The following is a 22735-nucleotide window of genomic DNA, read 5'->3' as shown; positions in this document are numbered from 1 at the left end:
TCTTAACCATTAATCTTTAAAGAGGTTAAGATAAAATTCCAAAACATGTAATCCGAACCATTAACCTTAACTTAATAACCTTTAAAAAGGTTAAGGTTTGGTTTCCAAAACATGTGATTCACTTTGAAATCTTAACCTCTCCATCAAAAAGAGGTTAAGATAAATTTTCAAAACACATATTATGAAACATTAACCTTAACCTCTCATCCAAAATGGTTAAGGTTAGAGACTCAAAACATGTATTTTTGAGATGGATATTAAATTCCTTCTCCAAATGATAATGAAAAAGAGTTAAGAGTTAGATCACCTCAATGATCAAGTGCAAATGATGTTGGCATGTAATTATGAATTCTTAGATTATGATTACCTCTCCATTGGATAGTGTAGTATGAATATTCTATTGTGATGTTTCACAACTTTCATCATGCTCCAGGCTATGTCTTATTGAAGTATCTTGTTCTTCCTTTAGAATGCCAATGTAGAAGGTAAAGGTATAATGATTATGTACAGAATATAATATATGAACCACTGATGGTAAGAGATAACAAATTGACACAAAGAGCGCACATCTCTTTAGCAAGGCAGGACTGAACCGCTGCCACCTCAATATATTTTCAACTTTGAAGTTTTCTCACACATACAAATTTGAAATGTGCCAAAGGCCTACACTCAAAATGTTTGACATAATGATCCTCAATGCACTATCATTGGAGTCAATATTCATGGGGTGAGTGTAGAAAAATAGGCGAAGAAGTCTTAATATCTTTTAGAAAATAAATAAATAAATGGATTTGTCAGGCCCATAGAAAAATCCAAGCATATGGCCTGCTTTACAAACTCCTCTCTACACTCTAGTTTGTGGCATATGAATAGTAACAGAGATAAAGCATGTGAATTGTTTGATATCGTTCCCATCATTATAACCAAAGGCATAACACATGATATGTTTTGACTAAGCAATTCAATGCTCCTGCTCATGGCTTCCAATGGAGAACATTGGTATTCACCATAGTCAAGGCATATTAACCATTCGGTACAACACAAAGAATGTGAAGTGTTTGACCAACCTCTCTTCATCTTCCAGCCTGAACAATAGTTGCAAACAAAAATAAGGCACGAGAGCTGTTCGATCTAAGTTTTTCATCCTTAACTAGACCATGGCCAAGTACGTGCACTATTTGGCAAAATGCTCTCGTAGCTCCAACTGACAACATTAAATGATTTTCAATTTTGTAACCTTCTCTAAATGGGAATGTGAAATATAGGTGGACGTGCCATGAAGAACATGGGAGGTGATGTGTGTGGTATGAATAGCATAGTGCCATGAAATCAAGATGGAGTTGTAATAGCCTCAAAGGCATCTAACTTGTTTGATTGAATGCATTGAAGGCCGTATTATCACTGTTTGAAAGAATGACTTAGAGATTCATAAATTTTATCAAGAATTCCTCTGGAGAGTTTCTAATGATGGAAGAGTTGAATTAATGCTCGTGCAAAGAAGATAGTGCTAACTCTCTTGGGTTCCAAGTGTTGAGAAAATGCCAACTATTTCTTCTAACAATGTTCTCTATTTTGTAGATTTGAAGACATAATCCCAATTGAATTGGAAATTTTGTGGTCTTACATAGTGGGGACTCATCTTAGTAAAGAAAAGGGATCCTCTTGTACATACCATTTTGATAAGGCCAATACCTTATCCTTTATGCGATGTAATGGTTTTAATTCTTTATTTTTGTAATTAGTGACTTGTGTCATTCTCAGGTTAATTTTGTAGAGGTTAATTAACCTCTCCCAAAACACTTGATTGGGAGGTGGTTATTAACCACAAGAGGGTAGTTCTTAGCCTCTATCTCTATAAAAGTGATGGACTTTTTGGACTTTAGAAAAAATGAACTTAATGCTGAAATTTTGATTAGAAGATGATATTTGGAAAGTGTGTACACATTTTTTCTTTATAATAAGAAATCCCTCTTAGGTTCTTGGTGCAAGAAAAAAGGGAAAATGCTATTTGAGTTCTCTTCTTTCAAAATCTAAATTGTTAAATATGTTGATTCTCTTTGTAATGAGCATTCTCATGGTATTGTGCAAATGTTTATGAATCTTTGGAACAACATTGTGCTAGTAGTAGTTCTCAAGTGTAGATCTTGATTGTTGTTATTAGTGGTTTAAACTTAGCCTGGGAAAGCTTTGGAGTCGTCTGGTGCATTCGTCATCAATGGATTTCTACTTATCTTTTAAAGTATGATTTCATCTTTATTTCATAAACTACAAAATTATATCATATGAGGGAGCTGCCCCTCTAAACATAGAGGAAGGTCACATATCAAGGGCTTATCCATCTGTTATGAAAAATTTACCATATACACTCCATTCAGCCATTTTTACAGTGACAAATCTATTTACCAACAATATTCATAATCTCACTACAGAAGAATTGACCCACATTATATGTTTTTTTTTTTTTTTTTTCTTTAAGACATTAGAATGCTATTTTTTATAGATTTTATTCTAGCTCCATTAGCTTATCAATCACCATATCTTGTATAAGTGAAATACCATTAGTATACCATCTTTTTGTAGAACAACATTGTGCTAATGCAAGAGGTTTGTTTTTAAGATAAGTGTCTTGGCAAATAGATCTATCTAGGAAAATATAATAAAGGTTTTACCCAACAATAGTCCTTGAATAGATCAATGGTCTAACCTGATGTACTAAGCCTTCCATTTATTACAAAGAGTATAAGAGTCATAAATCTTAATTTTAAAGTCCCTAAACACTATATCAACCAATTGAATATTCTTCCATAGTTTACCTTTTTTTATCACACCCAATTGTGTCTAATGAAAATCTTCCAGAGCTCATCACCAATCGAAGCTAAAATTGATCATTTAAAGAATTTATTATGTTAATAAAAAATAAATGAAATACATGGTGCATCTAAATACATGTATGATATATTGAAGAAAATACAAATACTTTATTTTAGAACCATAAATTTTCAACTAATATCAATATTTAAAAAAAATAAAAATAAATATTATCCAAATTCATAAACTAAGAATTATAAAATTAGCAAACTACTTCTCTAATTAAAATAAACCATAAAACCAATAGAACAAATCTAATACCATAAAATCAATTAGAAATATAATAATCTAAAGACGACTCTCTTAGGTATGAATGCTTTACAAGGTGCTATCACTTTTCATATTTACCAAATTAATAGCACAAATTTGAGTGTTTGTTGGAGAATGGAAGATCTACACAAGGAAGAACTACATAAGGAAGTCCCTTGGGAGGGAATTTGTATGCCACGGAGAACCAAGGAGTTTCATGTGCACCACTACCCAATACTTACACTACAAACATAGCTTATCTTCTTAATGTACAATCACCTCACTTAGATCCCTATCTTTCTACCACTCTTCTGATGTACACTCAAACTCTTCTAGTCTACACTCAGGTAATTTACCAATCAATTTTTTTCTTTTTTAAAAATAATTTATTTATTATTATTTTAATATGGTCTTATCCTAAGATTTTATGTCACTGTAACTTACATTTGATTATAGTTCATACCATACAGCTACAATATGTTATACTTTATTAGATATTCCATTTCATATTATCTTTGTAAGTCATTATAATCGAGTACTCTCTAAATTATACTTGATCATGTACTACTACATATCATTACTATAAGTTATGCTTCATTATATTTCATTCATACCCTGACTATGATAATTTATTAACCAATTTAGATATGTGATGAACAACTCATTCCTAACAACGCACTGAACACTATGGGTAACATAACAACATTAGGATCACATAATTATAACCAGCTCAATCATAATGTGCAGCCTAGATCAAATGATGTAGTTAGCCAAAATAGTGGAAGAACATCAACTAGAGATGAAAAGGATGTTGCTAACAATACGGTGCAGAGATTGGGTAACATAAACACAAGGGGATCAAATGACATAGGTAATGACTAAAGCGAACGTACTTCAAGTAAAGATGAAGAAGATAATTCTTACCACTTTGGATTGAGAGGTTTAGTAGATGTTCTCAGTGGGAGGAACTCAGATGTCACAACTTTAGCTGTGGGCCAAGACTATGAAACTTTTAGTATATATGATAATATGTATGGTACACATAATTTCCCTTGGTCTGCAAGAACTCCGAATCCTCCACCGCAATATAACCTTCCAAGCTGTTATCTGGGACATCAAGTCCCAATGTTAAATGTAAGTTTTAACTCATGTTTTTAATACTCTTTTCATCAATTCTAAAGATTGGTTCACTTGCAATTTCAGAGTTTGAGCTTTGACTGTACTACTTTTATCTACATTCTCTTATTTTTTATTTGAACTGTTTACGTAGAAATAAAGTCTTTTATTGTTGATTGTTTATTTTAAGACTTTATATCTCCTTCTTTCCATTGAAAGTTATTATTTATTTCTTCTACCATGTAATTGAAAAGCATTATTTTCATTTTTTTCCTCTCTACATTGAACAAGGTAGGGTTTGGAATTATTTATTTGTTTATAGCTTCCTGGTCTATAGTTACTCTTTCTTTTCTCTTTGAATATGAAGATTTGGGCTTAGATTCATTTTTTAATCTATTAGCTACTAATTAGGGTTGGTAGGTGAATATCTCACTGTTTTCCTTCATAAACTTGTTTCTCATGTATTTTTTTCTTATAAATAAATTTCATTTAGTAACTTTTATCATTTAAAAAAAAAAAATTGAAAAAGATTCTTTAGATAAAATGAAGACAAGTTTTTTCAATAAGATAGAAATAAGTTTTAAGGGGAACTCAAACCCTTTAAGTAAGTTCATAACTAAACAAAATAACCACTATTGTAAATCAAGATAAACAACTTCCTAAAGAGTAAACAATAGATCTACATTATAAAGACAATAACTAATAAAAAAGAATAAAACAAACTAAGCTAGGGTTTTTAGATGTTGACCACCTCCACTTCAATCAAAATCATGATGTGCTACATTATTCAGCTTGTGGAATTTTTTATCTATCTTGTTCACCATCCTTATCAAATTACCTATTGTCCTCTTTTACATCCTATAGTTTTTTGAAATATTAGATAGCAACCAAAGAATGGGGGTTGACCTTGAAGCAGTTGGAGGTTACCTCTCAATCATCTAATAGATACCAGTTTTATACTTCAAAAAAAAAAATTATCTAGTAGAGAACTAACAACATCAATCTTACTACTAAGAAGCAGTCATAGCTGCAAAAAGAAAAAAATAATAGCAAGGCTAACTTCCCTTCTTCTCAAGTTCCTTATCGCTCTTCTCCCCAAGCTCATCTATGTTGACATCTACCCCCTCCTCTTTGACAGGTTTGTTCAAGAGAGTCTTTAGCAAGTCCTTTGCCAAGAAGCCGTTGGAGCAGTTAGTTTCACTCTGCTTGCCCAAGTCTTTCATGTCATCATTCACCTATAGGAAATAGAGGGTAGTTGCTGTGAAATGCATGACTTTAGTGGAGAAATTTTTTAGAGTTTCAAATTTTTGGTTGATGACTTTGTTTTCTCTTCCTCGTGTCCATATTAGAATTGTTGAGGGTAATTTTAACCTTAGGGATGTGGTTTTTCTTGATTTTTTTTATGGCTATGGCTAGGGCTGAGGTTTATAGAAACTTGGGGAATAATAGTAGCTAGCGGATTGACTAAGAGTGATTGGTTTAGGGAAAGGTGGTGAATATACAATTTATTCATGAAACCTTGGTGGATGAGATAAAAGAATTTTCCCTCCTCCTTTTTCTTAGCCTTGAATATATTGTCTTCCATTAAATTCAACAAGAGGAATGGAAATGAAATTGATACTAATTTCTAAAATTGTTGAGATTGGGGAAATGATAAAAATAAAGTACCTAAAACCGATCCTCAAGGGTAATGTATCTCATTATGGCTTTGGAAGATGTTCCCTGGAAAACCCACTAGACATTCAACTTGCTCCTTAGCAAACTTGAAGAATTTCTGTAGGCTAGTTTCATCATTCATATGTTCTTTCTTGTGTTAATTCTTGCCTCCCATACGAACCCCCTCGACCTTAGCTATAACTTCTTTAATGATTTCAAAACTCATCCTGTTGATGGTCACTTTTTTGTCATTCCATGAGTTGAAGTACTACATCAAGATGTTCTCCTTATGTTTTGTTATCACTTCCATAAAAGGAAATAAGACATCCTCTCGCAGATATAAAATTGTTAATTCATGATGCAAGCCTCCACTACCACAGGTTCAATACAATCACTAGTGCCCATACCACCACCCAACTCAACCATCAACTCCTTTGCATTTTCCATCAACTCCTCTAATTTTTGTGACGTCACCTTGTTGAAGGTAAGATAGTCTCTATAAGTTAAATAAAATATACCCAAGATGAAACTGTAAAGGTAGTCAAAAACCATCATAATGCCACAAGGTTTCCCAAAGCACAAAAACCTCTCTCAACTGCCCATGTTAACAGTCCCTTTCATTATGTAATCACCCAATGCCAACTGTACTTGGAGTCAGGTATGAATTAAGTGTCTTTGTTCTCTTTTTTTGTTATTTTTTCTATCTAGGAAAATCCAAAACCTTCATCCTTTTGTGGAAATAATTATAGCTTATGGAAAGAGGATCATAAAAGCATATCCATATACAATCTTTTCAAACAAAAACTTTATGGAAAGAAGCCCATTTTCCTTCTGGCTAATGTGGATGCTTCAACACATGTCACTTGGTGTGATGATTCATGCGGTGTTGTGAGAAGTACACTCATGTTCCATCATCACTAGAGTTGATGATGGAATTAGGCTAACATCCTCCATCAATGTACAAATTTTGTCAATTATTTCCTTGATCGCCCTATAGGTTGTTCTCATCACTTTCCTTTATTTACTTCTCGATTAATAATTTTTATCCCCAAATATATATTTTATCACCCACTATAATATTCATGGTTTGAACTATCATTTTAATGACATTGTGGTTACTGTGAGAAAATTATTGATTTTCATAGTCACTTTTTAGTTCCTCAATAGCCTCCACTATTTTTTTCAAGAGACCACAATAGATTTTAATTTCTTATAAACTTGTTCCTCATGTGATTTTTTCTTATTAGTAAATTTAAAAAAGATTCTTTAGTTAAAGCAAGAGAAGCTATTTTTTGACTAGAGTAGAAATGAGTTTTGAAGGGACCTCAAATCTTTGATATAACTTCTCAACTAAACAAAATAACAACCATTTCAAATCAAGATGAACAACTTCATAAAAAATAAACAATAAATATACATTACAAAGATAACAACAAACTAAAAGAAACAGAAGAATCTAAGGTAGGGTTATCAAGGTGTTGACTACGTCTACTTCAAGCTAAATCATGTTGCCCTACATGTGAAAATATCATCCTCATGAATCAAGATCTATCCCTCTTGCATCAGCATCATGAATCTATCCCTGGATATTTCCAAAGCAACAAGAAGTTGTGATATGATTTAAGAATGTATGAGTTTACATCCAAACTAATTAAGTTGCCTCATTCTCTTCTAAAAAGTCTCTTCATTTCTCTCCTTCCAAAGAAACCATAAAATTTCAAAATTTAAAACAGACCAAAAAGTATTAATTTTAAGATAAAAAAGTTCAAGAAAACCTACAAGGATTTCACCCCATAATTGACTTGGTCTACTATTCCAAACTATGGGTGACACAAAAAAGTAGACCAAATAGAAAAGTGCAAACACCACACATAATAGAATTACCAATACCATTAGGCATAGCATTACCGACAAAAAGTTTCTTCACAAGTAATAACCATCTAAAACAAGACTTCTTAGACTCACAGTGAGAATGCTAAAACAAGTAAAGATAAAATGTCATCTATCAACTAATTACCCTAGCCCCTAGCCATGGTTAACCCTATCATGAAAAGAGCTATCATCCTTAAGCATTTTATAAATATGTTTTGTAGAAACACTACTGAAGTGATTATAATCTTTCCATTTGATCCTTTGAACAAAGTGTTTAGTATCTGTAATATGCCCAGGGAAGCAATTACCTACAACTTTCACTATAATGAAGTATGTCTTTTTTTGAGAATTATGAATGTGAAATTTGAGAGCAATCTCATTCCAAAAGCCTAATCTATTGCCACCCAAAATATCATTAACAACAAAGATGCCATACCTTTTCAATTCTTTTTGTTTGAGTTAATGCAAGAGGTTTACCATTACCTTCAACTCCCCACCAAATAGATCTATCTATAACAAAATAGGTAAGGGGACCACAAACTAAACCCTTGAATGGGATAAGCTTTCTAACCTCAGACTAGGCTTTCCAAATAGATTGAAAAAATTTGGAGCCAAACATAGATAGTTCAAAATTCCCAAAAACTTTATCACATAATGGAAAATTGGTCCCATTTTTATCCTTTTTGATACCAAATCTAGAGATGTTATTTCTAACTAATAGTTTCCATGGTTCTTCCTTGCTTTGAGCTTGAATTATCCAACTAGAAGCCAATACCATACCTTGGGGATTTTAAGTGTTTAATCTTCAATCACCCCTTCACTTTGGGTAAACCACCATACCACACAAAGTGCCTCATGATCCTTTCCAGACTACTATTTTGATAATTTGCAAATAAGCATGCTAAAGAGAAATATATGTGATGGGCAGATAAAACTATTTGAACCACTTGAACTCTTCTTGCCAAAGAGAGGAGATATATTTCTTTTCATTTCTTGAATAGGACCACATCCACATATCTTTAATGGATGACTCAATAGAGAATGAGATTCCAAGATACCTAGGGCCACATCTACATATCCTCAATGGATGGCTCTATAGAGAATGAGATTCAAAGATACCTAACAATCTCACAAAGTCCCAACCATTGCCATCATTTAATCACCACCTAGCATGGAGGGGATGAGAACCACCCAATAATCGATGATTTATGAGGAGGTACTTTAGCCCTTGAGACCTGACATAAAAATTGCAACCTGTGATACATATTATCAAAATTATTTTCATCCAAGACAGTGACTATGGCAACATCATCTACAAATTGAGCATTAAGAAAAATCTCCTAATTGGGCAGAGTAATTCTCTTAGCAAGGGGTCCTAATTGGGATGCACTAAGAATATAAAATAGTGAATCAGTAGCAAGCACAAACAAAGAAGGAGCAGTTGAACATCCCTATTTTATAGATCTTTAGAGCACTATCCTTTCAGTCAACTCACCATCAACATCAAGATAACTATAGAAGAGTTTTTGAGTAATATGTTAATCCACTTCCAAAAATCAGAAGGAAACCCAAAAGCTTGCAGCATACCCATAACAAAAGGCCACTCTATGCCCAATGCATTGCTTCCCAGCTAGTAATGAGGTTTTCATGAATAAACCTCATTTCAATGAAATTAGTTTGAATAAGTGAGATAAACTCATTAAAAAAATAGCTATAGCCTTGCCAAAATCTTAGCTATAACTTTATACATGACAGATTTAGTAATGTTATAGGTGACCAATTCTTTACCTCCAACTTAACCCCTCTTTTTTGTAAAACTTTAATAACCCCTTCATTGATGTCAGCACTAATTGAAGATGGTAAGCATTCTCATACAACTCCAACAGATCAGGACTAATCCATTCAATATTATGTTTGTAGAACTCCGGTGGGATGCCATCAGCCCCTAAAGCCTTTTCATTTGCAAAGAAAGAACTGCCTCCTTGATCTCATTTTATACTGTTACAATCTATTATGACATGAATTGTATGACTTCCTCGTAAAGCATTCTCACGAGACATTTGTGCTATTTTGTATGAATTGCATGATGATAAAAATAAATTGTTTCGTCTTAAATTTTGGATGACTATGAATGAGGTTTGTTAAATTTTAGCTATTGTTTGGTTTAGCTAAGACTATTATACAAAGCAATACTTGAAGTAATGATTAGTAAAGAAGGAAGCCTCCTTCTAATGAGTTAATCGCTGATCATTGATAACATTTAAAATAAACTTTTGTGATTGATTGAATCAGTAAAATAATTATCCATGTATTTATTTCCAATGATATATATTTAGTTTTTCTATTTTTTCATAAAGCGGAAAATGCTGAAACTGTATTTTTTAAGTCAGAATCTAGAGATGTTAAACATGAATAATATATTACTAACTGAATATCTGCATTTTAATTATTGTAGTCACACTATTGTTGGAATATTAAATGAAGCATACGTTTGCTCCTTGAGTCAAATGCTCACCTACCACCTCTGACGCCCAGAATAGACAGAAACATAAATACGGTGAGTGAGATCTTTTTGAAATCAGAAAAGAGGGGGAAAATGGAATGTGACAAAAGGAATGTTTATTCATTCATTCAGTGAGTTCAAGCAGAAAAAGAAGATCATAAGTTGTAGAGGAGAGTAGAGCAAAAAAAGGAAGAAGAAAAGAAGTTTGTGCCTACAGTTGCACGTGTTTCTTGTTCTCTCTGTAAGTTATTGTTTGGATTTTTCCTGTTCAAGTAGTGATTTCTCCAGACACCATTGTATGCAGCCATTAAAGTTGCAGGTTTAAAGTTTATTGAAGTTTGAAGTTTTACCAGTTTAGGGTTGTTTTAGGGTTTTTTGGTTGAAGCCGAATGCTCCTAGATTTTGTAATAGTTTAAATCAAAGATTGAATAGAAGGCAAGTAGGCATACTTGAATCCATTGCTCTTCCCTTGTATGTTGCATTTGAGTAATTTTTTTGAAAACTTAAAGCTTTGGCTCTCTGGTTTTAATGGTGAAAGCATTCATGTTGGAATTTCTTAAGTTATAATTTTTTAGTTGAACAGAACACTCAACATCCTCTTTCTTATTTGGAGCCGAGCTCACTTGGCATCTATTGTTGTCGAGCATTTCCTTTGGAGCCGAGCTTACTCGACATCCATTGTTGCCAAGTATTATTTCTTTGGGTGCCAAGCTAACTCGGCACCTGTTGCCTATCACTTGGCACCATCAAGTGCCAAGCAACCTACCACTCGACACCATCAAGTGCCCAACAATCTGTCACTCGACACCTTCAAGTGCCGAGTAAAACTGGCACTCGACACCTTCATGTGCCGAGCAACTTTTAAGTGTCGAGTAAGATTTTTAGGTTTAGGGTTTTGAGTATTAAATTAAATTTTAATATATCCTCACAACTATATTGCTAATCTAAGAAGGACACACTTTTCTACATATTTTACAATATGCCAAATGATGAGGCTCAACTTATTGCAGCTAATGAATTGTAGATTTCTTCCTCTCATTTAATGGTTTTATTTAAAATCTTAGTTGAGAATCACTTGAAGTTTCTATAGCTTTGGTAGTCATTTAACCCATGTTAAATGTAATTTCAGGTGTAACAGAGGGTGGGTGTACCATAAAAACCTTGGTGTATGTTTAAGATGTAGTGGAAACGATGAGCTTGAAATCAAGGCAGATACATATGAGAAGGGGTCATATGTTTATTTTGATCCGCAGACATGGAGTTGTGTTACAAAGGTGGTTAAACAATGTCTCTTGCCTTTCCAATTCATTTGTGATGTTTCTCATTTTCCATGGAAAGAAAACAAATAGTAGAAATATTCAATCTTTGAAACATTTTGTTTCCATGGATAACCAAGAAACAAAGTTGTATTTCACAATCTACTGCTAAGGATGAATATATTGCTACTACAATCAATTGTTTAAATATTGTATAGATTAAGTAATTACGAGAAGGTACAGAAGAAGAGATAACTAATACAATTGTTATTTATTGTGGTAACACTACTGCAATAAATTTTCAAAAAAATATGGCCATGTATGCAAAAACAAACCATATATCAATCAAGTATAAATATTTAAGAGAGAAAGTAAGAAAACAAAAGTGAGGATTGAATATGTGAAGTCTAAAAATAAAATTGCAGATATATCCAATAAGACATTACCTAAAGATGCCTTTGAATATCTTAGAGGTAAACTAGGGGTCCTAACCCTATCTAAAATTTACTAGATGAAGATGCATGCAACATTAATTGATAGATGAATTGTAATATCTTTGTGGAGTAGCAATATTTCACACTTTAGAAACATTTTTGAACTTATGAAATTGACTATGATGAAACTGATGTATATTGTACATACAAGGTACAAGGATAACTACAAGGATATATAAGTTTCATATTGAAATTTATAATGGCCTTTGACATTATTGTCAAAGGAGGAGACAAATAGTAAAGGAGAATATCAGAGTTTTTTTTGTCAAAATAGGAGAAGTAATGCAAAAGAGGAGAAGATTATCAGATGGTGAGGTATACCCATATGGGGAGAAATTTTGAAAAAGGGAGAAGTAAATATGTAGACGTATTTGAATGAATACAAAGATCATATCCACAAAGAATGTTGAGGAATATTTTTTCTACTGGAGATACACACCAAGTTATAGAGAGCCTAACGATGAAGCCAAAGAGTTGAACAATTGTATTGTGCACAATACCTATATTTTATTATCTTAAGTAATGCAAAATTTTATGTAATGTGTTTCCATCAATGTCAAATGGGGAGATTGTTATCCCCAACTAAAAATATAGTTGGTAATGCTATGAATGTATGTAAATGAGTCATATAAATTGTTATGTTGTCATTGATGTCTAGTCTTATTTAGATAGAAATTATGCTAACTCAGTAAAATTCTATTTCATTTGATTGATGAAGAGGATTTTGATTGATAAAGAAAATTTGAAGAAAGTATACTAAAGACATATTTGATAAGTATTGTTGAAAATAATGGATTAATTGTGTATTCTCTTTGATGTTACAGAAAATGTCATATCATTACTAGTTAGTGTATGCCAAGCTCACTCAGGCATTGAAGATAGTTTTCTATGTCTACTGAGCATACCAGAGTTTTCCTAGTTAAGAAGTTTTCTATGTCTACTGAGCATCTAGAGTTTTCCTAGTTAAGAAGATAGTGTCTACCAAGTTCACTCAGGAAACAAAGGAAAGTTTGCAGAAGTTGAGTGTTAACTAAGCTCACTCAATTAATGAAGGGAATGTTGGATGAAACTAGTGTTAACTGAGTTCATTCGATTACAAAAGGAACTTTGTGAATATGCAGTGTTAATTGAGTTCACTTGGTTAACACAAGAAAATTGCTTTTAGTTAGCATCTACCATGCAGGTTCGACTAACAAAGGACTTTCTTGTTTTGACATATTGAGTTCAATTGAATTGTCTGTTGGTTCTAACCGATTGAGAAGATTAATATAACTTATTCTAAGTTGTATTCAAGATGACTTAACAATATGTAAGATATAAATATGAGGTCAAGTTGAGGATTTGATGTGTGGAATATAATTGAAGATTTGATGATGCTAAGAGGAAGTGAATTAGAAGGACACGTGAAATATCCTTATTGAGATACAAAGATACATTCAATCAAGAAGGATCAAGTATACAACCTAGAATTGAGATCTGTAATCAACAATTTAGTTGCATCAGAAATTAGGTCATCTCATTGCTACTCTCTAACCATTGTAGTAGAAATCTAAACCTCTTAATAGAGTTGGTTTAGCAGCTATTTGTAAATCTTTTATCAAGGTGGCAGTTCTATTGAATTTTTTAAAGACATCTAATAAGGCCACTCCTAACAAGGTTATTAAATCCTCTAATAGAGTCACACCTACCTATGTGTTTTGTAACCTTTAACAGAGTTGGCTCTTAACAGGGCTTACTACAGAAGAGTGAAAATCAATAACTAATTGTAATTGGTGGTTTTTTGCAAATTGGGTTTCCACATTAAAATCTTGTGTTCATATTATTTCTTTATGTGTTTGAAACTAAGTTAAAATAATTTCATTCACAGATAATATCTTAAGTTTTTCATGTTAAGTATTTTCCAATATTTCAATGTTTGCCAAGTTACAACATTTCTCTTGTACGTTTATGGAGTTACAACAAAATTCAGTTTTGATTTAAATTGATATCTAAAGGATTTAAGATTTATTTTTGTAGTAATTGATTCATCCCTCCCCTCTTAGTTACTCCTTTTATATTTCAAAAAATTGGTATTAGAGCTTTTGGTGCTTACAAAGGAGGTTTTAAGGACAAAAGCTAAAGATTAGGATGGATGTCTTACAGAAGAAAGATTCCCAAGTTGAACTGAGACAACTTTGTAGCATGGCAAGGACTTATGAGGTTAAATTTGGAAACTATTAGTGATTCAGGTTGTAAATATCTTGATAGTGAATACAAGACTCCTACTAGAACATTACCTCTTGAAGATATTCCTGAAAAGAAAAATCATAACATCATGATGATTGACATTACTTCTGCTCTTAATTATGCTAAATATGATGAAGTCAAAAGTTGCACTACAACTTATGATATGTGGATCAAACTAAAAGCCATCTATGGAGCATATGATAATGTAAGAAGAGCTAAAGCTGAAAGTCTTAGAGAAAAATTTGATCTAATGAAGATGAGAGAAGATGAAAACATTGCAAAATATGTTGAAATAATTAAAGCAAGTGTGAGCACAATCAAAGCATCTAGAGGAGACATTGATGAAAAAATATTTGTAAGCAAGGTACTCAGAACCATTCTTCCTATCTATTAAATTAGAGTATCTTCTATTTAAGAGATGAGATGTGATCCAAATAGAAATATAACTTTGGATGCTCTAGTTGGAAGATCGACAACTTTTGAATTGGATAACTATGATAACTATGTCCCTAGTCCCAAAGGTATTGAGTCTACATTTGAAGCCAAACTGTCACTCAAGAAAAAAGGTAAGAAATCACAAGCGAATCAATTAGAAAGTGAAGAAGAAGAAGAAAGTTTAGACAATGATCTTGAAGTTGTTGAAGCCCTGCTTGCAAGAAAGTATTCCAAAGGCAGAAGAAAGTACAAAAGTAAGAATCCTCTAATCTATTTTTCTTGTGAAGAAGTTAGTTACACTACTACAAGGTGCCCAAATAGAGAAGAAAAAGATGAAAAGGAAAGCAATAAGTACAAAGGAAAAAAGGAATTCAAAAACTACAAGGACTACAAGGAAAAAGATAAGAAATCTTGTTTTATGGCTAAAGATTATAATAATAGTGAAGATGAAATTGTATATATAGCTGTAAAAGATGAATCTTATGATGAAGAAGATAAAATAACACTTATCTCTCATGTTAACAAAAATTATAGATGGATTATTGATAGTGGCTACTAACATCATATGACTGGAGACAAAACAAAGTTTGAGCACATGAAACATTATGATTTTGGTAGTGTGAGATTTGGAAACAATTAACCTTGTTGCATAAAGGGAAAGGGGTATATCTCTTAAAGTAATGAACTTAGATGTGACAATGTGTACTGGGTTGAAAGACTAAAGCATAATCTACTAAGTGTGTCATAGTTGAATAACATTGGATTCAAGGTAGACTTTATGAATGGGAAAGATAAATTGTCAAATAGAAAATAAAATTTGGTTGGATCTGGCAAACAACAAAAGGTAATCTATTCTATCTAGATCTCAGTGAGAGTTCATGTTTTATTGCTCAATTAGAAGAAAGTTGGTTATGGCACAAAAGATTATGTCATGTGAATTTTGATAATCTAGTCAAGATAAGCAAAGATAGATGAGTAAGAGGTATTCCTAGCTTGAGGAAACCTAATATGGATCTATGCAAAAATTGTCAAATTGTTAAGATGGGAAAAATTAGTTTCAAAAGCAAGAATTATCATTTTGAAGAAGTCTTAGAGCTTGTACATACATACTTATGTGGAACTATTAGAATAGAGAGTTACAATGGAGATAAGTTTTTCATTACTTTTGATGATGATTATTTTAGAATGATGACTATAATGTATCTAAAAGAAAAATCTGAAGCTTTTAAAAAATTTAAGTGGTATCTAGCAAGAGTAGAAAAAGAAACTAGAAAGAAGTTAAAATGTTTGAGATCAAACAAAGATGTGAATTCATTTCTAATGATTTCAATGAATTCTGCATTGAAAAAGGAATTAAAAGACAAATATTAGCCCTTGCTACACCTCAACATAATGGTATACCTAAAAAAAGGAATAGATCCATCATGGATTGTGCAAAAACATTGATGATAGAAAAGAATGTTATAATTAAATACTAGAAGGAAGCAATTAGTAATGCAATGCATACCTTGAATATAGTACAGTTGAAGAAAGACTCAAACTAAACTCCTTATGAACTATGGTATGACTACAAACCTAATTTACATTACTTGAAAGTATTTGGCAACAAATTTTACATCTTGAAAGAATCTTAAAAAGGTAAGTTTGATATCAAAAGTGATGAAGATATATTCTTGGGATACTCTTGCAGAAGTAAAGCATACAAATGCTTGAATTTTTCTACTTATAAAAACATAAAAAGTGCACATGTGAGAATTGATGAGTTTGTAGAAAAGAGTGAAGAAGAAAGCAACAAAGAACTTGAGGGTTATAGAAGATTTGTTTACTATAAAGCTGATACTTTTCCAAATCTATCTAAAAATTAGGAGGCCTCACCCCCCAAGTCCCCAAAATCACCAAAATCTACCGAGTTGCAATAAGTATAACCTGAGTCATATTCTGAAGAACCAAATCATAGGTAGAAGCTACTGAGTTGTTTCTAGAGAAAACTAAGTTTGATGGACTTGAGTCATAGATAGTAGGATATGAGCTTAATACAAAAGATCATGAAGAAATCAATGAAACAAAATCCAAATCCAAAGTAACTATGTTCATAAAGGCATAATGCACCTGATCAAATCATTGGAAACAAATCAAATGGAACAATGATAAGAAAAAAATTGAAAGGTACATGTTTTCTTGTTGAATTTGAACCTAGAAATGTTCAAAATGCTTTGAATAATGAAAGTTGAATTGAAGCAATGAATGAGAAAATAGAACAGCTAGAGAAGAACAAAACTTGGACTCTTGTTCCTAGACCCAAGGAAAAAAATGTAATTGGTACAAAGTGGGTATTCAGAAATAAGGTAAATGAAGATGGAGAAGTTTCCAGAAAAAAAAAGCAAGATTGGTATGCAAAGGTTATTTTCAAGAAGGTATTTATTATGGTGAAACTTTTTCTCTTGTTGCAAGATTAGAAGTTGTTAGAACTTTACTAGCATATGAAGCTCACAAAAAATTTAAAGTTTATCAAATGGATGTAAAATAAGAATTGTTGAATGAAATTATTGATGAGGAAGTTTACATAGAACAACCTAAAGGTTTTTTAGATCTTAGCAAAAGAGATATGGTTTGCAAATTACACAAAGCATTATATGGTCTCAAGCAAGCTCCCAGAGCTTGGTATGATAGACATCATAACTACTTGATAAAGATTGTTATATTAAAGAAGAACCAGAAAAGGATTGTGTTGGCTGAAATATTTTTGGATGACACTTTATTTATAGGAAATGATGACTTGTGCAAAGTATTTTTGAAAGAAATGAGCAAAGAATTTGAGATATCTATGTTTGGAGAGATAAAATTCTTTGTTGGATTGCAAATTTAGTAGAAAAAAGATTGTATCTACATTACTCAGTCTAAATATATCAAGAACATAATAATAAAATTTGGAATGAAATACTTAAGACTAATTGGAACTCCTATGTCTACTCGACATAAGCTTTCCAAAAATTATGATTCCAAGGAGGTAGATCTGATCACATATAGATTAGTGATTGGAAAATTTTAGTATGTAGTGCATACAAGGGTTGATATTGCATTAGCAGTAGGTATGGTGGAAATATTTTTAAGAAATCCAAAAGAAATTCACATGATGGGAATCAAAAGAATCATGAGATATCTGACAGGTACTGAAGACTACGGTTTATGATACAAAAAAGGAGGCAATTTGGATTTAAAAGTATTCACCAATGCTGATTAGGTAGGAAGTAAGTTTTAGCTCATTTTTTCTATAACTCTTTTCATCAATTCTAAAGATTGGTTTGCTTCCAATTTCAGAGTTTGAACTTTGACTGTACTACTTTTATCTACATTCTATTATTATATTTTGAACTGCTTACATAGAAATAAAGTCTTTTATTGTTGATTGTTTATTTTAGGACTTTATATTTCCTTCTTTCCATTGAACATTATTATTTATTTCTTCTACCATGTAACTGAAAAGCATTGTTTTCATTTTTTTACCCTCTACATTGAACAAGGTAGGGTTTGGATTATTTATTTGTTTATAGCTTGTTGATCTATAGTTACTCTTTCTTTTCTCTTTGTTGTATCATCTTCTCTAATATGAATATTTGGGCTTCAATTCATTTTTTTATCTATTAGTTATTAGTTAGGGTTGGTAGGTGAATATGTCACTGTTTTCCTTCATAAACTTGTTTCTCATGTATTTTTTTCTTATAAATAAATTTCATTTAGTGACATTTATCATTTGAAAAAAATAAATTTGAAAAAATTCTTTAGGTAAAATGAAGACAAGTTTTTTTCAATAAGATACAAATAAGTTTTAAGGGAAACTCAAACCCTTTAAGTAAGTTCATAACTGAACAGAATAACCACTATTGTAAATCAAGATAAACAACTTCCCAAAGAGAAAACAATAAGTGTACATTATAAAGACAATAACTGATAAAAAAGAATAGAACAAACTAAGCTAGGGTTTTCAGATGTTGACCACTCCCACTTCAATTAAAACCATGATGTGCTACATTATTTAGCTTGTAGAATTTTTTATCTATCTTCTCAAACATCCTTAGCAAATTAGCTATTATCCTCTTTTACATCGTATAGGTTTTTGAAGTATTAGATAGCAGCCAAAGGATGGGGGTTGACCCCAAAGTACAAAAAGGTTGAGAGATCAGTTGGAGGTTACGTCCCAATCATCTAACTTATACTAGTTTTATAGTTCAAAAAACAAATATGATCTAGTAGAGAACTAACAACATTAGTCCTATTGCTAAGAAGTAATCTAGTAGTAAGGAAACAAACTAATCGATATCATAGTTGCAAAAAGAAAAAATAAGAGCAAGGCTAACTTCACTTCTTCTAAAGTTCCTCATTACTCTTCTCCTTACGCTCATCTGTGTTGACATCTATCTCCTCCTCTTTGATAGGTTTGTCCAAGAGAGTCAGGTTTGTCCAAGAGAGTCTTTAGCTAGTCCTCCGCCAAGAAGCTGTATAAGAAGTAGGTAGTTTCGCTCTTCTTGCCCAAGTCTTTCATGTCCTCATTCATCTATAGGAAATAAAGGGCAGTGATCTTGGAATGCATGACTTTTGGGGAGAAATCCACTAGAGTTTCAAATTTTTGGCAAATGACTCTATTTTCTCTTCGTTTTGTCCATATTAGAATTAATGAGGCTAATTTTAACCTTAGGGATGGGGCTTTTCTTGATTATTTTATGCTATGGCCAGGGTTGAGGTCTAGAGAAAGTTGGGGAATAATAGTAGCTAGTAGATTAACTAGGAGTGATGAGTTTAGGGAAAGGTGGTGAATATACAGTTTATTCATGAAACCTTGGTGGATGAGATAAAAGAATTTTCCCTCCTCTTTCTTAACCTTGAATATACTGTCTTCCATTGAATTCAACAAGAGGAATGGACATGAAATTTGATCTTGATTTCTTAAATGGTTGAGATTGGGGAAATGATAAAAATAAAGTACATAAAACCAATCCTCAAGGGTAATGTATCTCACTATGGCTTTGGAAGAAGTTTGCTAGAAAACCCACTACATGTTTGAACCCACTCCTCATCAAACTTGAAGAATTTTTGTAGGTTAGTTTCATCATTCACATGTGCATTAGTTCTTGCCTCCCATAGGAACCCCCCAACCTTAGCTATAACTTCTTCAATTTTTTCATTCTATGAGTTGAAGTACTACATCAAGATTTTCTCCTCATGTTTTGTTATCACTTCCATAAAATGTAATAAGCCACCCTCTCGCAGATATGAAATTGTTGATGCACTCTTGTGGATGCAATCCTCCACTCCCATAGGTTCAATATGATCATTGGTGCCCATACCACCACCCAACTCAATCACTAGCTCCTTTGCATTTTCTATCAACTCCTCTGATTTTTTTGATGTCGCCTTGTTTTAGGTAAGACAGTCTCTATAATTTAAATAAAATACATCTAAGATGAAATTGTAAAGGTAGTCAAAAACTATCGTAAGGCCACAAGGTTTCCCAAAGCCTGAAAAACCTCTCTCCACTACCCATGTTAACAATCCCTTTCATTCTGTAATCACCAAATGACAACTATAGTTGGAGTTAGGTATGAATGAAGTGTCTTTATTATCTTTTTTTGTTAGCTTTTTTGTATCTAGGAAAATCAACAACCTTCATCCTTTTTTCAAAATCAAGAGGATCATAAAAGCATATACATATACAGTCTTGCCAAACAAAAATTTTATGGAAAGAAGCCCACTTTCCTTCCTGCCCATGTGGATGCTTCAACACATGTCACTTTGTGTTATGATTCATGTGGTGTTGTGAGTACACTCACATTCCATTATCACTTGAGTTGATGATGGAATTAGGCTAAGGTCCTTCATCAACTTATAAATTTTGTCAATTATTGCCTTGATTTCATGGTCTGAACTATCATTCTAATGACATTGTGGTTACTATGAGAAAATTATTGAGTTTGGTAGTCGCTTTTTGGTTCCTAAATAGCCTCCACTATTTTTTTCAAGAGACCGCTATAGATTTTAATCTCTTCTAAACTTGTTTCTAATGTAATTTTTTCTTATTAATAAATTTTATCTACTTACTTTTGTATTTTTTGAAATTTAAAAAAGATTCTTTAGTTAAAGCAAGACAAGCTATTTTTTTACTATGGTAGAAATGAGTTTTGAAGGGACCTCAAATCTTTGATGTAACTTCTCAACTAAACAAAATAACAACCATTTCAAATCACAATGAACAACTTCATAAAGAGTAAGCAATAGATCTACATTACAGGGACAACAAAAAACTAAAAGAAATAGAGGAATCTAAGACATGGTTATCAAGGTGTTGACCACCTCTACTTCAAGCTAAATCGTGTTGTCCTACATTATTTACCTTGTCCATTTTCTAATAGATCTTCTCAACCTTAATTTTGAGATTAGCTCTTATCCTCACTTTCATCCCTGTAGACTTCTCTCATTTAAATTTGGAAGCTTGATTATAGAGTCATTATGTTTTTCTTTTATATTAATTATTTATTGACAATTTTTTCCTTTTAACATGTTGAAAGAGATTGAGTTACATCATGACCATCTTACATTTACATCTTCTAAATTAGCTCAAGGGAAAGTCATAGATATACATTCTACAATGCTACTTGAGAGGATAATATCTTTTACTATTTTGAGTAGCTATCTACTAATTAATTTTTTTTTGACATAACCTATAATTTGATTATTTTATATAAAAAAAGATATACAACCAGCTTAAACAATCCTTCCCAACATCTAAAGGCACCCAATATAAAAAGCTAGTCCTTCTATCTTGTTGTAGCATGATCATGAGGAAAATAGTTAACATCATTGAAGCTATCTTCAATAATAAGATCATAAACTGGTTAAGATTGTCCATTTCCCTTCGTTTAAGCATCTCCTTGTGAATAGAAAAATATTGACATGCGACAATATCATCCTTTTGAATCAGGATCTATCCCTCTAACATCAACAAAATGAATCTATCCCTAGATATTTTAAAAGTAGAAAGAACTCGTGACGTGATTTGAGAATGTGTGAGTTTACAATAAAACTCATTAAGTTGTCTCATTCTCTTTTGAAAAGTCTCTTCATTTCTCTCCTTCCGAAGAAACCATAGAGTTTCAAAAGTTAAAACTGACCAAAAAGTATTAATTTTAAGATAAAAAAATTCAAGAAAACCTACAAGGATTTCACTCCATGAGTGACCTGGTCTACTATTCTAAACTATGAGTGACCCAAAAAGTAGACCAAACACCACTGGCAATGGTTATCATAAGACTCTCTAGAAAAGAGGAAACACCACACAGAATAGGATTACCAATACCATTAGGCATAGCATTACCAACAAAAAGTTTCTTCAGAATTAATAACCATCTAAAACAAGACTTCTTAAACTCACAGTGAGAATGCTAAAACAAGTAAACTTCTTAGACTCATAGTGAGAATGCTAAAACAAGTAAAGATAAAATATCATCTATCAATTGATTACCCTAGCCCCTAGCTATGGTTAACCCTTTCATGAGTAGAGCTTTCATCCTTAAGCATTTTATAAATATGTTTAGTAGAAACACTACTAAAGTGATTATAATCTTTCCATTTGATCCTCTGAACAAACTATTTAGTATCTATTATATGCCCAGGGTAGCAATTACCTACAACTTTCACTAATGCGAAGGTTCTTATATCACTCCTCCCTAGTAGAGAAATTCCTTCTAAAATTAATATCAATGTGCTTAATGATAACTTTGTTTACCATATTGAAGTTTTAGGGGGCTTGAATGCTTTTTTTCTGTGTACAAAGGAGGGTCATTGGCATACAGATTGTCCCATCATTAATAAACTTGGTACTAAACCTTCCAATAACAATATTCCCCTTCCCAAGTCCTCTTTTTTGGTTAACCCTTTGTTGCTTCCACACCTGTTGGTCAACCCGCTACGAAGGCTCCTATTTCTTCATATTTTAACCAAGTTGTCTCTTCTCTCAACTTGAATTTATCTCCCCCTCTAGAGCCTATGCTGGGGCTTGACCTAGATGA

The sequence above is a fragment of the Cupressus sempervirens genome, chromosome 6 (assembly GCF_028749045.1).
Source record: "Cupressus sempervirens isolate cs-2001-9-10 chromosome 6, ASM2874904v1, whole genome shotgun sequence".
In the NCBI taxonomy this organism is placed as follows: domain Eukaryota; kingdom Viridiplantae; phylum Streptophyta; class Pinopsida; order Cupressales; family Cupressaceae; genus Cupressus; species Cupressus sempervirens.
The sequence above is the reverse complement of the archived record's forward strand: the minus strand, read 5'-3'. Positions refer to the sequence as shown.